The sequence below is a fragment of the Athene noctua genome, chromosome 5 (assembly GCF_965140245.1).
Source record: "Athene noctua chromosome 5, bAthNoc1.hap1.1, whole genome shotgun sequence".
Taxonomy (NCBI): domain Eukaryota; kingdom Metazoa; phylum Chordata; class Aves; order Strigiformes; family Strigidae; genus Athene; species Athene noctua.
In genome coordinates, this window is record NC_134041.1 from 14,215,873 (window position 1) to 14,229,582 (window position 13,710).

Genomic DNA, 13,710 nt, shown 5'->3' on the forward strand with positions numbered 1-13,710 from the left:
CATGAGTTGACATGGGAAACCCAGATGTTTCTAATTCTGAAAATTGAGAAATAGATTTTGAACAGGAAAGCTATCTTGTTTGATGTGCATCCTCAGGAAGGAGGATAACAGAACATTCCCCTGCTGTCACTTACATAAAAAGATGGAGTGGAAATGGTTTCTGGGTATCTGTGCAGAGCCTTAGGAAGATCTTGAAGGAATCAAAAGAAAACCACTAACCTCTACAACCCTTGCATCTTCATCAGCTATTAAATCCCCTATCAAACCCCTCAGAGTAAATCTGATAATTTGTATTCCTCTTATTGTTTCTTAAATACACCTAAGGGGAACTAAACCCACAGTTTATCAAAACATGATCGTAAAAATTAACGCAGTAGTCAGGAAATGCTAACTTTAATTTCTGCAATAATATCTTAATTTTTTTTTTTTTTTTAACACAACTACGTGTGCTGTGACATACTTGCATGTCATGCTCAGCAAGCAACATGGTAGGATTTTCACACAAGTGTTAAGAAGAGCACTAAAGCTTCAGTTTTGGTGGTAGCTGACTTAATGGTCCATGCAGAATCTGAAGCAGAGAACTTCTTTGGAGGACAGGTTGTGTATTGCACCATCTCTCAGTTCTGAAGTCAGCATGAGCCACTGTGGAATGCGGGACACAGGGAGAGCTCTCTCCTGCTCTGATGTGTCTGTTCTTCCAAAAAATACCTGTTTATGAAGGAATTACATTGGTTTTTTTCTGACTACTTAATTCAAACAAGGTATGTGACATTTGTCTCATAAATTGGAATGGGAATCTGCTGTTTATAAACATAGCTGAATGCATGTGTAATTTTTAAGGAAAGAATGTTAATCTCATTTATGGGTCACACACTATGAGCAGGCACAGATATCTTCTCTCCTGCTCTCTTGGTTACTTCTTTATATATTCTGTTCAGTAACTGGGCCCAATGTCTAACATATTTTTCAGTGAGTTGACTCCTCTCTGTACTTCACACAGAGCGGCAGTCTGTAAGTACAGATTCAGCTATGGGTAACGCCAAAGACTGTGCCTACAGATTCCATCTCTCTCATTTGTGTAAAGTCCCTTAGGAGTAAGGTGGAAAAAATAATCAGTATGGTACTGGGATTGCCTGTTATGCTGCTGAAGGGCTTGGAATACTCCCTGCAATGGAACCAGGGAAATGCCATAGTTCATAGGTTGTGTTCAGGAGCTGGTAGCAAGCTGTGGCAAAATGTGTAAGGGACCAAGAGTAAGCAAATGTGTTGCCATGGACTCTGACCTTAGGATCTTGATGGAATGGGTTTGATCCGTATTGGCTGTGGGGACATGCTCTCTTGGGTGATGTTGTCACCAAATGATCTTTAGAAATGGCATATGTAATTTTCTTGCTTTCTAACATCTGAATGTCTAGTGAACTCATAAGCCAGTGCAGTGTCTTTTGTTACTTGGGCAGATAATTCCTTTTTAACCTGAAAATGTTTTTATAAATCTGCTTGAAGTGCATGATTAGAAGTGGTGGCATTGTAGTATCAGATGATCATTTCATTTCACAGTGATATTTTTCTCCTTAGTCAAGAGAAGGCCTTTTGAATTTTTTTCAGTGTTCTGTTTTTTTCATTCTGAAGGCCTCTAGTGTCATGTCAAAGTCATAATGGATGGCTGTAACTTTCTATATTTAAGCAGGTATAAGAACTGATTTATATTCACTGGGCAGATAGTTGATGTGACTTGAGATGTTACTGTTCCTCACTCCAAGTGAACAAACAGAGAATATGTCTGAGCTCTGGACAGGTTGGTATCTGGTATCCAAGTTCAAATCCAAGTTTATCAGGAGTTTCAGCTAGTAAGGTGTGATTGGGAGTGAAGGGAGAGAGGGGTTTTTTTGGCTCGCTCTAAAGTCAGGGGTGCATGCAAGGGGGCTGCAGAAGTGGGGAGCACCTCTCTTCCTCACACCGGTGAGTATGGATCTGCTGTGAGACTGCCCTCCCTTGTGGGGAAAATCCAAGGCACAAATCTTGTCCTTGTTTCTGTGTGTTTCATTTTCCATTTCAGTCATGGTTGTTACTGTAACCAAAAGTCAAGGAGTTTTTCCCTTTTGGTTGTGATTGCTACTTCATATTAGGTATAGCTGAGGCTTTTACTGTTTCTGGTTCTGCTGCTCGGGTACTTCAGTGGTGGTTTTCTGGAGCTTGAGAAAGCAAGGTGCTGTTGACATCTCTTCTGGACTTTGTTTTGGCAGCGCTATGTGATTAGTTTCTAAACTTAGCTGTGAGCATTTCCAAACCACAGGATGTTTCAAACATTTATTGAACGTATTAACCATCTGCCTTCTTTGATTGCAATAATAGTGTTACTATGAATCCTTATTGCTATATCTATTTATTTACAATGAATTGTAACTAAGTTACCTTTTTTCCTCTCCTCTCCTCTCCTCTCCTCTCCTCTCCTCTCCTCTCCTCTCCTCTCCTCTCCTCTCCTCTCCTCTCCTCTCCTCTCCTCTCCTCTCCTCTCCTCTCCTCTCCTCTCCTCTCCTCTCCTCTCCTCTCCTCTCCTCTCCTCTCCTCTCCTCTCCTCTCCTCTCCTCTCCTCTCCTCTCCTCTCCTCTCCTCTCCTCTCCTCTCCTCTCCTCTCCTCTCCTCTCCTCCCCTCCCCTCCCCTCCCCTCCCCTCCCCTCCCCTCCCCTCCCCTCTCCTCTCCTCCCCTCCCCTCCCCTCCCCTCCCCTCCCCTCTCCTCTCCTCTCCTCCCCTCCCCTCCCCTCCCCTCCCCTCCCCTCCCCTCTCCCTCTCCCTCTCCCTCTCCCTCTCCCTCTCCCTCTCCCTCTCCCTCTCCCCTCCCCTCTCTCTTTTCTGCCAGTGTTATTTTGTTGTGTTAATTTGGAACTGTGCTGTTAGTCTTTCCAGAAGAGTAATTTATCTCAAAGGTCATTTTAGGTGAGGTCATCTGTTATATTTTTCTGTCTTCTTAGTTTCTTGTTTACTGATTTATTTCATGTGCTGGTGTTCATTCTGTTCCAAATGGCTTTTTACCTGAAAGTGCCAGTCTCATAATGACTCTGACTGTTGTTAGGCTCAGGCTGATATTTCAGAAATGTAGTACAGCACAGAAAAAGAATGAGGTCAATAAACATTCATGTTTATTGTCATTCAGTGACTGTAGTTTACATCTAATACAAGTTAGACTCTTTGGCCTGTCCTTCAATGTGAGTTCATAAGATCAATGTATTCTTTTTTTCCTCTTTCTCAAACACTGGTGATGTATGTCTAATAGATGGCAAGGTTTGGCCTTGCAAGTGACATGAGTCCTGTTCATAATCCCATTCCCTCCTACTGTGGCTGAGACAACAGCTTTTGCAGGAAGGAGTGGTGATAAGGTGTTCTTAGTTCAAATATATCGGGAGTTGTGACTTTGAATATACTAACATGCCCTGGGAGAGACTTATTTCTCAGAAAACAGAAAAAATTAGGGTGTTGGAGTTAAAACTCTTGTGTTCTCTTGTTTTACTCAGCTAATAGAGAGGTGAAAGAGCTCTGTTTAAAGGACATGACTTTGAAAGATATTTGTAATATTCTTTTCACTGGTGCAACCATAGTGCTTTCCAGGTGCAAGTCAAATAGTAGAGAAGAAGATGGTTCAGACAATTGATGCAGTGCTATCTCTAGCCTTTTAGCTTTTTCACCTCAATGTCCTCTTGCCTTGTACTGTACAAGCAAACTGATCTGCTGCCCTTAGTCTTGCTAGGGATCAAAAGTCTGAAAATATTTCTCGACAGTAAACATCCATCACAGTGTTCAGGAAACTGTGCAAATGTGAAATAGTTGCAAATGAAAGAAAATTTTGAAGGCTGAATCCAGCTTTCATACATCTCAAGTGTTTTAACCTTTGCTTCTCTTGCCTTGGTAACTGCACTGGGATCAGTGTCTTAACATCAAATGTCAGTGACACAGAATGGAGCATGGAAAAAGTAACCAATTTAAACCTTCTAATGAGCCAAGAAACCACTTTGACACAAAAGAGCAACAGTAGCTTGCCAAAAAAGAAAGGTGAAAGTAAAGTTCTTCTCTCTTTCATCTTATTTTCTCAGTTCAAGATTTTTTGTTCCAGAAGAGCTGGATTTCTATAGAAAAATCCAATTTCCAGCCTGTCTCTGTAATCAGAACTTCCACAATACAATTTAATTTCCCAATTAACTGCTAATTGTTTTCTTTAAGTTCACATCTAAGTTTTCAATAGATTTTTTTTTTTTAAATAAGTAAAAATTTTCACTGGCAACCCCTGAAAAAATGTTGGTCTTATACTGACAGGTAAAGTTATGCTTAATTATGTGCTTTAGAGCTCCATATTTCATGCCAGTAACCATTTTCATGTTTCCTGTTTTAAGGCTTGCAGGTGTTGCCCGGGGATGAAGTGCATTTTATGGTATTGCTGTTTGCTGTACTTGATGTTGAAAGTGCCAAGTCTGACACATTTGAACCAGAAGTTTCCATGCACTTTCCTTACCAGTCCCTTGTAAATTCTGGATTTTCAGTTCAGACCTTGAATTGTTGCACACATCCTAGTGCTCAGCTAAGAGTGAGAGGTATTTAGTGTGTCGTGGTGCTTTCAACTCCACCTGAGTTCAAAGTGTTTGTGACATACCCTTTAGATGTTTTGCTGTTTGATTAAAACAAAAAAAAAAGGAAAAAAGTTAACTCATTCTGGCAATCTGAGCAGTTCTTTTCCTCATATCTGTGGAAAGGGAAAAAGTAGCACATTCAAACAGTTGTTTTAAAATGATGGAGAAGGAAGGGGATTTATGTCTAAAAAGCCTGTGTTATCATGTGCCTTGAAAGGCTCACTTGACCATTTAAGTAACTGTTGAGTAACTCTTGAACAAAATATTCTTCAGCTGTTATTTCTTTCTCTTCATTTCAGAATCTTGTTTCTAGCGATATTATTCAACAATTCTGTTGTAGTTGCTGTGAAAACCTCTTATATTCTGCTTTGCAGTTTTTCATTTTACCTACTGATTTTTTTTTTTCCAGAGAATCACAAAATAATTTAGGTAGGAAGAGACCTCAGGAGTTCATCTGATATAAACCACCAGTCTAAGTAGGTCTAACTTTAGATCAGGTTGCTTAGGACCTTACACAGTCAAATTTGATTATCGTCAAGGATGGGAATTTTAACGTCACTGTTAAAATGCTGTTTGATTTCTGTGGTGCAGAACTTGGGCCTAATATATTTTAGCCTAAACACTTTAATACTCAACATTCAGATAGTCACCAAAGTTGGTATTTCTGTGATGAATCTGTGGCTTAAGACAGCCCTCAGAAAAGATCTGGATTTTCATAGCTGTGAAGCTTCAAATGGCATGATGAGAAAGTAGTACTCAGGACTCAAATAAGGGATGTTTTCCTGTAAAGGAATAATCAAAATTGAATCAGTTCATCACTAATAAATAGTTTACCAGTACTGCTGCTGTGTAGTCCACTACTACCAGATTATTGTGAAAAGCCAGTTTTGAAGTACTTCTCAATACAACCATACATTCTTTTTCATGTGTGAACTTTAGTGACTTCAGTTTCAAAGGGATCTTGTTATAACTTTGATTCATTGAAGAACATTCTAATATCTCTGTCTTTTTTGCTGGCAGAAATTAACCTCATAAATAAGGTTAAATGGACTGAATAGTCGGACACTGCCATATAATACTTTAAAAATAAAATCCACTAGGATGTGATTTTTTTTTTTTCCCGCTGAATAATATATACTGTTAGTGCACACGTCTGTAAAGATTTCAGTGCAGTTAATTTAATTCCTGAAAAAAAGAGTCTAGCCCTGCTGAACAATCTCTTCAGAGCTTATTTCTGCTGGCTAAATTTACACATCTAAAATTGCTTTGACACGCATTTTAGCTATATAAGTACTTGTGTATATGGAAACTGTGTATAGTGTATTTGGATTAAATATGCCTATTTCTACTAAGTTACAGCAGATTTGCATTAATGCATACAGTTCTCCTAAAATAAGCTATGATAATACACCTCTTATAGAGGCAAATGATTATACCTTATACCTAAATGATTATACCTTGATACACTGCTTCTGTGTTGCCATAAAGGAAAAGATGACAGAACAACTTCAGACATAGAACTTAATTTTAAAAAAATGTTAATGATTTTTTTTTTTGGTGATATCTATATTCTTTCAAATTTATAGGATATATCTGAGTAAAAAATAAAAGATGTGAATTTCAAAGGTAAAACACGTATTTTCTCATGTCTGTTTTGGTTCCTTGGTTTTAGATACTCTTTTTAGCAGTGGGCAGGGTTCTGTGAAAACAATCTTGTTTCTCCACATTTTTTGTCCTGGGAGGCCTTTACATCATCAGGGTGCAGTGAGGAATGGGACTCAGCATCTAATATCAGGAAACTCATTTAATTTTACTGTGACCTGTATTGTGGGAAATATGTAGTCTCATTGCTTTCCTAATTTTTTTCATGCTGGCTCTTTCCCAGACAAGATTTAGGAAGAGCAGATTAATCTGGAAATGTAGTTTTTGTGTTGTTCTTGTTTTTGCCAAATTTTCAATTAAAAACATTCAGCAAGATCAGTCCATCCCCCGTCATCCCCCCCGTCCCGTCCCCGTCCCCCCCCCCCCCCCTTTTTTTTTTTCAAGTTTTTACCATTTGGAATATTTTCGTACTTGTATAGCCTCAAATATTTGAGAATATTTTTCCATGCAAAAGCTTGATAGGATGTTGTGGTTCAATCCCACCCAGCAATAAATCACCACGCAGCTGCTTGCTCACTCCCCCCACCCTCAGTGGGATGGGGGAGAATCAGAAAAAAAAAAAAAAAGTAAAACTCAAGGGTTGAGATAAAGACAGTTTAATAGGACAGAAAAGGGAAAATAATAATAATAATAATAATAGAATATACAAGACAAGTGATGCACAATACAATTACTCACCACCTGCTGATTGATGCCCAGCCAATCCCTGAGCTGCGGTGCCCCTCAGTCAGCTCCCCCCAGTTTAAATACTGGGCATGGCGTCCTATAGTATGGAATACCCCTTGAGCCAGTTCGGGTCATCCGTCCTTGCTGTGTCCCCTCCCGGGTTCTTGTGCCCCTGAGCCTCCACTGGCAGGGCAGTATGAGAAGCTGAAAAGTCCTTGACTTGTTACTAAGCAGAGTTTATGCTAAAACATCACTGTGTTATCAACATTATTCTCATCCTAAATCCAAAAGGCAACACTATACTAGCTACTAGGGAGAAAATTAACTGTATTCAGCCAAAACCAGGACATAGGAATAGTCCATAATTTTTAGAGAGCAAGGAGTTGCCGAAGTCTCTCTAATGGGGACACCGATGTAGTCTATGAAAGAATGACATTCCAGTCCTAAAGAGCAGAGCAGGCCCTTAAATGTGGATCTCTTCCACTCTATATGAACAAATTACCACACAGATTATACAAATCTGTTTTATAAGGGAACTCTCCCTTTTAAGGGATTTAATAGCAATAAATGCCAAAACCTTAAAATCCATAGGGAATGATGTTCTTGTCATTCTTGTCTTGCAAGCTGTATTTTTTTTTTTCTTTTTTTTCCTCCCACAATTTGTTTGGTACTTCCTAGGAAAATGGGTAAGCTTTTTGAGGCAGAGTTCAGTTTCACAGTATTAAGAGCACTGCTTAAACCTAAAGCATGTAATAGCAGCCTCAGTAACAACCTGGGACTGGTGACTTTCTCTGTTAAATGAACAAAGAAAAATGGGATTTTTCACACACAAAAGAAAGCTGCCTAAGTTAGATCCTGTCTGGTAAAAGACTCAGTTTGATCACTGAAAATCTATTCAGGTATTCTATGATAACTTACTTGTTAGTTTTCGAGGTAGAATTAAGTCGTATGAGCCATTGTGCTTCCTGTAGCAACCAGAGCATTTCTAAAGAAAAAGACCTTAATGCGAATGTGACCTATGGTCCTCCTTAAAATGTTTAAATGAGAAAAAAGAAAAAAGAAACCATAAACTCCCCTGTCATCTCGAAAATGTTTGGGGCTGAGATGTGCTCATGAAACACTTCCTCTCTGCACCTTGAGAAGAAAGGGTGAATGGACTTGGTATTATCCCTGAGCGAGAATTTAATACAGTGCTAAAATGTATACTGAGCAGGGGGAAGGGATGATTTCCCCACATGTGTGATGGGCGATGCATTAGTCAACATCATGGAACTCACCATAAAAAAATACAACTAGGAAAATGAAGGTAAAGAGGAAAACCAGCTTGCTGGGACAGGCCCTGTAGCACTCACTGTTCAGTGCACAAAGGAAACGCAATGCCTAAAACACCCCATGCAAATGAGGAACTGAAGAGAATAAACTAAAACCATCCACCCAGAATTAGACAAAGTTTCATTTTATGCTATGAATTAAACTGTTGAATTGCCCATGCTGCCAGAAAACAAACAGCTTCTGCAAAACATGTTGCTACATCTTACAGAGTTTCAGTAGGTGGTAAAAGCAATGTTGGCCCTGGAAGCAAGATGCCAGCTAGATTGCTCTGGCATCTGACATTGCTATGGGTAAATGTGTAGGTCACACAGTTCAGTTTCACACAGTTTAGTTTATGGGCTTAAGACCTCTGTGTTTAAATAAGTCTATACAATTGTCTCTTGTTCTTGGTAATAGTTGGATGAATGTCTTGTCCAAAGTTCCTGTGAGCTCTTGGTAGGGAAATGCCCTAAAAACTGACTTCTGTTCTGAAGACTCCTGTTTTCTGTCACTAGAAAATCCACAAATCCTTGAGGAGGTGAGGAGGAATCAGGTCCAAGGCTACAGGCTAGCTAGACTATCCTTTATAAAAAGGTTTCCAACTAGGTAGTTTAGGAAGTTCAGGAAGGAATCTGTGAAATTAGCATTTAGTGATATAAATGAAAGCACTGAGAAGAGACTTTGAGAACCTACAACATTCTGAAATTCTTCATTCCATAAGATATCTGGAAAGTATGTGTTTTTGAAAGCAGTGATTAAATAGATGTGATAATGATCTTTCTTGGGTAGCTGTTTAGCTGTGAAGAATGGTACTGCATATACTGAAAAAGTGAGCCAGAAGCAGAGACATACACTTCTCCAAATATTGACCCCAAATCATTTTGCTTTAAAACTCTGGTCTCTAACAATAAGGAAGTCAGAACTGGAAATAGCAACTGCATGTTTCAAGCTATTGGATCTTCAAAGTGCTTTTTGTTTTCTGGCATAGTTAAGTCATATTACTGAACAAGCGAGAAGATTCCTTTCTAAAGAGGTATCATACAGTAATGTGCACAGCACTTTACTGTAAATACTGGATCCTGTAAATACTGGACCCAAAGTAAAACATAACAGTTCTTGGATATCCTCTAAGCTTTCCTAATACAGTTAATAATATTATGTTCCTTTTTTTGATTTTTAGTATTCTGTGACAATCTGTGACAATGTCTTGTTCAAGTTCGGTTTCTTTCAGTCTTCTTGACTATGAATTTATCGAACAGAATAAAAAGCAGACTGAAACTGAACCTCATGTTTGGCAAGGGGAATAATTTTTCCATTAATCTTTCCTCAATTCCTGTCAATTAATCTTTACCTTCAGTCTTCAGAGGTGAGCAAATAGTGCCTTCTTATATAGATAGGTCCCAGGGACCTCACAGGACCACATAAACCAGATGTAACACTAGAAATGATTTTCAAGCATCATGGCCACAGCCCCACTGTTTTATCTGCACCAATTCGAGGTATCCAAGAGGTCACTCTGAGCCCACTTTTGGCATGTTTTGTTCACTGCTGAAATTGGGCTGGTACAATACTGGCAATCAAAATTGCATGGCGATATGCAGGGATATTTTGATTCTCTCAACCACAATGAAGAAATGCTTAGAATGCCCTAGGAAGACCTGCTGTGATGAAGTAGAGTATGTTGTCCTTGAACTCTGAGCTCTACAGCGTTTTACTCTCACCTTTCCTGAAGTGCTTGGCAAAGGAGATTGCCCAAGAAGATTGTTGAATCGAATATTCACAAAAAAACCGGTGTCTTATCTAATCACTGTCTAGGAGGGTCTAAATAGGTTAATGAGAGAACCCTGAAGGTTAGTCTGGAAAGTGAGTACTGACATTTATTGCAATTTATGAAGTATATCTTTGAAATGTTGAAAGCAGAGGGTTCACTGCCTCCCATATTTGATCCATGTTAAAGCCTAATTTCAATCTCAAATGTGTTTCAGGGGTCAATTCAAATTATGTGCCAGCAACTAAAGACAAACATTTTCAGTATATAAATGAAAAGATTTTTTTTTCCTGTAAGTGCTTGCAAATTAATTTTTGGTCCTAGAAGTCAAATCATGTTCTTTACTTCTGTTTCATTACCAGTAATAAGTGGTCAGCATGTCAAATTATGCTCCCAGAAAAGTGTGTAATCTGCTCTGATGGCTTGGTAGCATTAAAGCAGGCGCAAAACTGGTCTGTCACCTGGCAGCATCTCTGATAGCATTGCAGAGGAATAGATTTGCTAGAGCAGCAAAAAGCTAATACTCAGTGAAACAGAAAATGGTGTTAGGTCTATAGTGAAGTTGTATGGCTATATTTTTAAGGCACAGATTAGGAAAATAACTGATGACTATAGATGCTGTAGGAATATTGAAAAAGAAGATATTTTTCATAGACAGATGCAGATATCTGCAAGTTTTTAATTTTGACTCTTCATATGCCATAACCTCACAGTTAGCGCAAGCTTTTTTGCACTATTATTGTTAATATGTGATAGTCAAAGGCTCCTGACTGGCAGCTCTGAGGAATGGCTGTCCCAAAAGGACATTTCTGCTGGGCAAGAAGGACATTTCTGCTGGAAGGTGCTCTGTGTGCTCTGCACCCATCCCTTTCTTTCATAGCATGTTTCCCCCTGCCCTCCTCTGAGCACCACCTTTCTGGGGCTTAGTGGAGCAAATTATTTTAACAAACACAAATTCTGTCCCCGATTTTGTTCAAAACCCTCAAATCTGAGTCGAAGGTACCCCAGCAGTGCCTAAGCTTTGCTTGCTTGTGCTACAGGTTCTGAGGGGGCTCTTATGGTCCCTGCAGAGGGAGTGTGTAAATCATGTAACTGCTACTGTTGGCTGCTTCCCACACCTGTGCCAAGTACAGGAGCAGAGTACCGGAAAGCTGCCCCGGTTTATTTGTTCACAGCATCAAGAAGGATTTCTGTGATGGATGTTGCAGGAATGAATGCAAGTGTTAATTTCAATGGACACAAGCCACAAAGGACCCTGATACAAACCCAGAATATGGGGACGTGTATACAAATATATATACACATGCATGTGAGTATATATTTTATACATATATATGTATATATATAACATTTATCCAGATAAGTGAATATGGGAACAACAGTGCAAATAATTTTCAAGGAGGATTCTGTGAAGAGCTAGCCATTCTACAAGACCTGGCCTTAAAGACGGTCACAAAGAAGTATTGTTTCAAACTGGCCAATTGGACAAGTAAAATTATGAAGGTGTAGATTTTTAAAAGGCAGACTTTAATTTTAACACGTTTCAGTGTTTATGAAAAGCTGTGATGTTTTTCTCAGAAAAACTCAATAATCACAGCAGAACAAGGCAATAGTAATTGATGTTATAGAGTATTTGATAGGCTCCACTTAAGATTCAGTCAAGTTACTCAATTTTCATTCTGATTTTTACCAAGTTGGTAGTGCTAGTTTTTGTTTATGTACTTTTATTAATTTTAGTGGCATTACTCTCAGTTTGTATTGTCATAAGAGTAAGGAGAGAGAGTGTATTAAGAATAACGGATTACTCAAAAAGTGTTTTCATTTAATTCATTGATCGAGGATGAGAAGGTACCATACTATGCCCTAGTTTCTCCCTATTGACCTGTACTCTGATGCAGGGTTTACATTCAGGACATTCTCCAGCCTCTCTCCTCTCCAAATCTCCCTTGTAGTGTGTTTTTCTGTTGGTATAGAGAGATTCTGTGTTGATACATATTCTTCTGTCAATAAAAGACCCGTGATAAAAACATCAGCATTAAGAGAAATAGTCTGCAAAATACTGATGTGTGCAATATGATACAGTGTCTTGGATCATTCATCATGAAAAGACATGAATTTTGCTAGCTTCAAGGAAATGCTAGCTTTAGCTGTCAGTATTAGACGATCATTTTGGATAACTCATGGTGTTATTTCAGCAGCTGTGGGATCTAGAATGCCGAAAGCTGCTAGCAGTGGCAGAGGTTGTCCTAAAGATTTCTGGGTTTTGTTGGTTTTTTTGTTTTTTTTTTTTTTTTTTTTTTTGTTTTTTTTTTTTTTCAGTCAACGTTCCTGGGAATGGAATTTTATTTGTGACTGAAACTCATGTCTTAAACAGGCTGAAAATCATGTAATAGTTTCCCTAAACAATTTGTTCTTTCAGGTCATCCACTTTCCCATTGAAAACTGAATCTCACCTTGGATAGAGGTTTGAAATTATCTTTTATTTTAAAGAAAAACAATGGATTTTAAAGAAGAAATAATAGATTTTAAAGAACAGGTGTTTATTTCCTGATACTGGTACCTTTGTGAATACTAGTCTCAAAAAAGCCTGCAGTGATTTAATTGTATCTTTTCTTTCTAAAGCCATGAAAAAGTTATATGGCACCAGTTTTTAGTTTTACCCAATATTATGCTTTTCTGTGGCCTTCTTTGGTTTATTGTCCAGTTTGAGCAATATAGTTCACAGAGATAGTGAGACTTATGCTTATATTACTTTTGGTTAAGTACTTTTATATAAAATAATCTTCCCATCCTTATTGCTTAATTTTGCACGCAGAGACTGAGCCCGTTTATTTTGTCTCTTAGCAGATGCCTGGGAAATCATGAAGAGCAAATAAAGCCAAAGTTCCATCTTTTACACACCTGCCTCTGCAGCCAAGCAGCAGAGGCAGCGCAGTGACATCAATTGGTCTGGATATATTTCACAGGGACTTATTGTGCATAAGAGCAGCGTGGAAGGGCACATCAGGCAGAAGTTTTTTTTCAGTGACATCCAGGCTCCTCTTCTGTGTTACGGAGACTGCACTGACATCAAAAGAAAAAAACAAAACACGATTTCTGCATCCAGTGTATCAATTTGTTTGTGTATCAAAATGTTTGAAGAGTGGAAATCTCTTCCCATGAAGACTTTCATGCCTTTCAGTCTCATTTCTTTGGTCCTGTTATGGGCAGAGGTGATACAATCTGCTATAAGGTTCTTTTTTCATGAAATTTTTCAGCATGATGGATGGTTCCCTGGAAAAACTTCTAAGTGTTCATTTCTCTCAGGAGAAAGAACAGCTAATATGAGTCTTAAAGCTGCTGGCCACTCTTTATCTCCTTTCTCCTCCTATCCCACCTGGGCTGCCAGAAGCAGTAGGGCCACTTCTGCCCAGGTGCTTTATAGTGTGTTGGCTCCTTGTATGTTACTGTGCAAGGGCTCTCGCTATTCATACCTAAAGCTTTTTCCTCTGTGATACCTGTTTTCAAGCTTATATGAAACACCAAAGAGTTTGCTTAGCAGTTAGTTCTAAAGAAATCACATAGAGAGCAATGTTAAAAATATTTTATATATCTGTAACTACAAATTACATAAAGCCCATAGAACTTCACAGTAAAGAAAACTTCATCCTGCTCAAGAGGGTCCACCTTCAAGAGGGTGAAGGAAA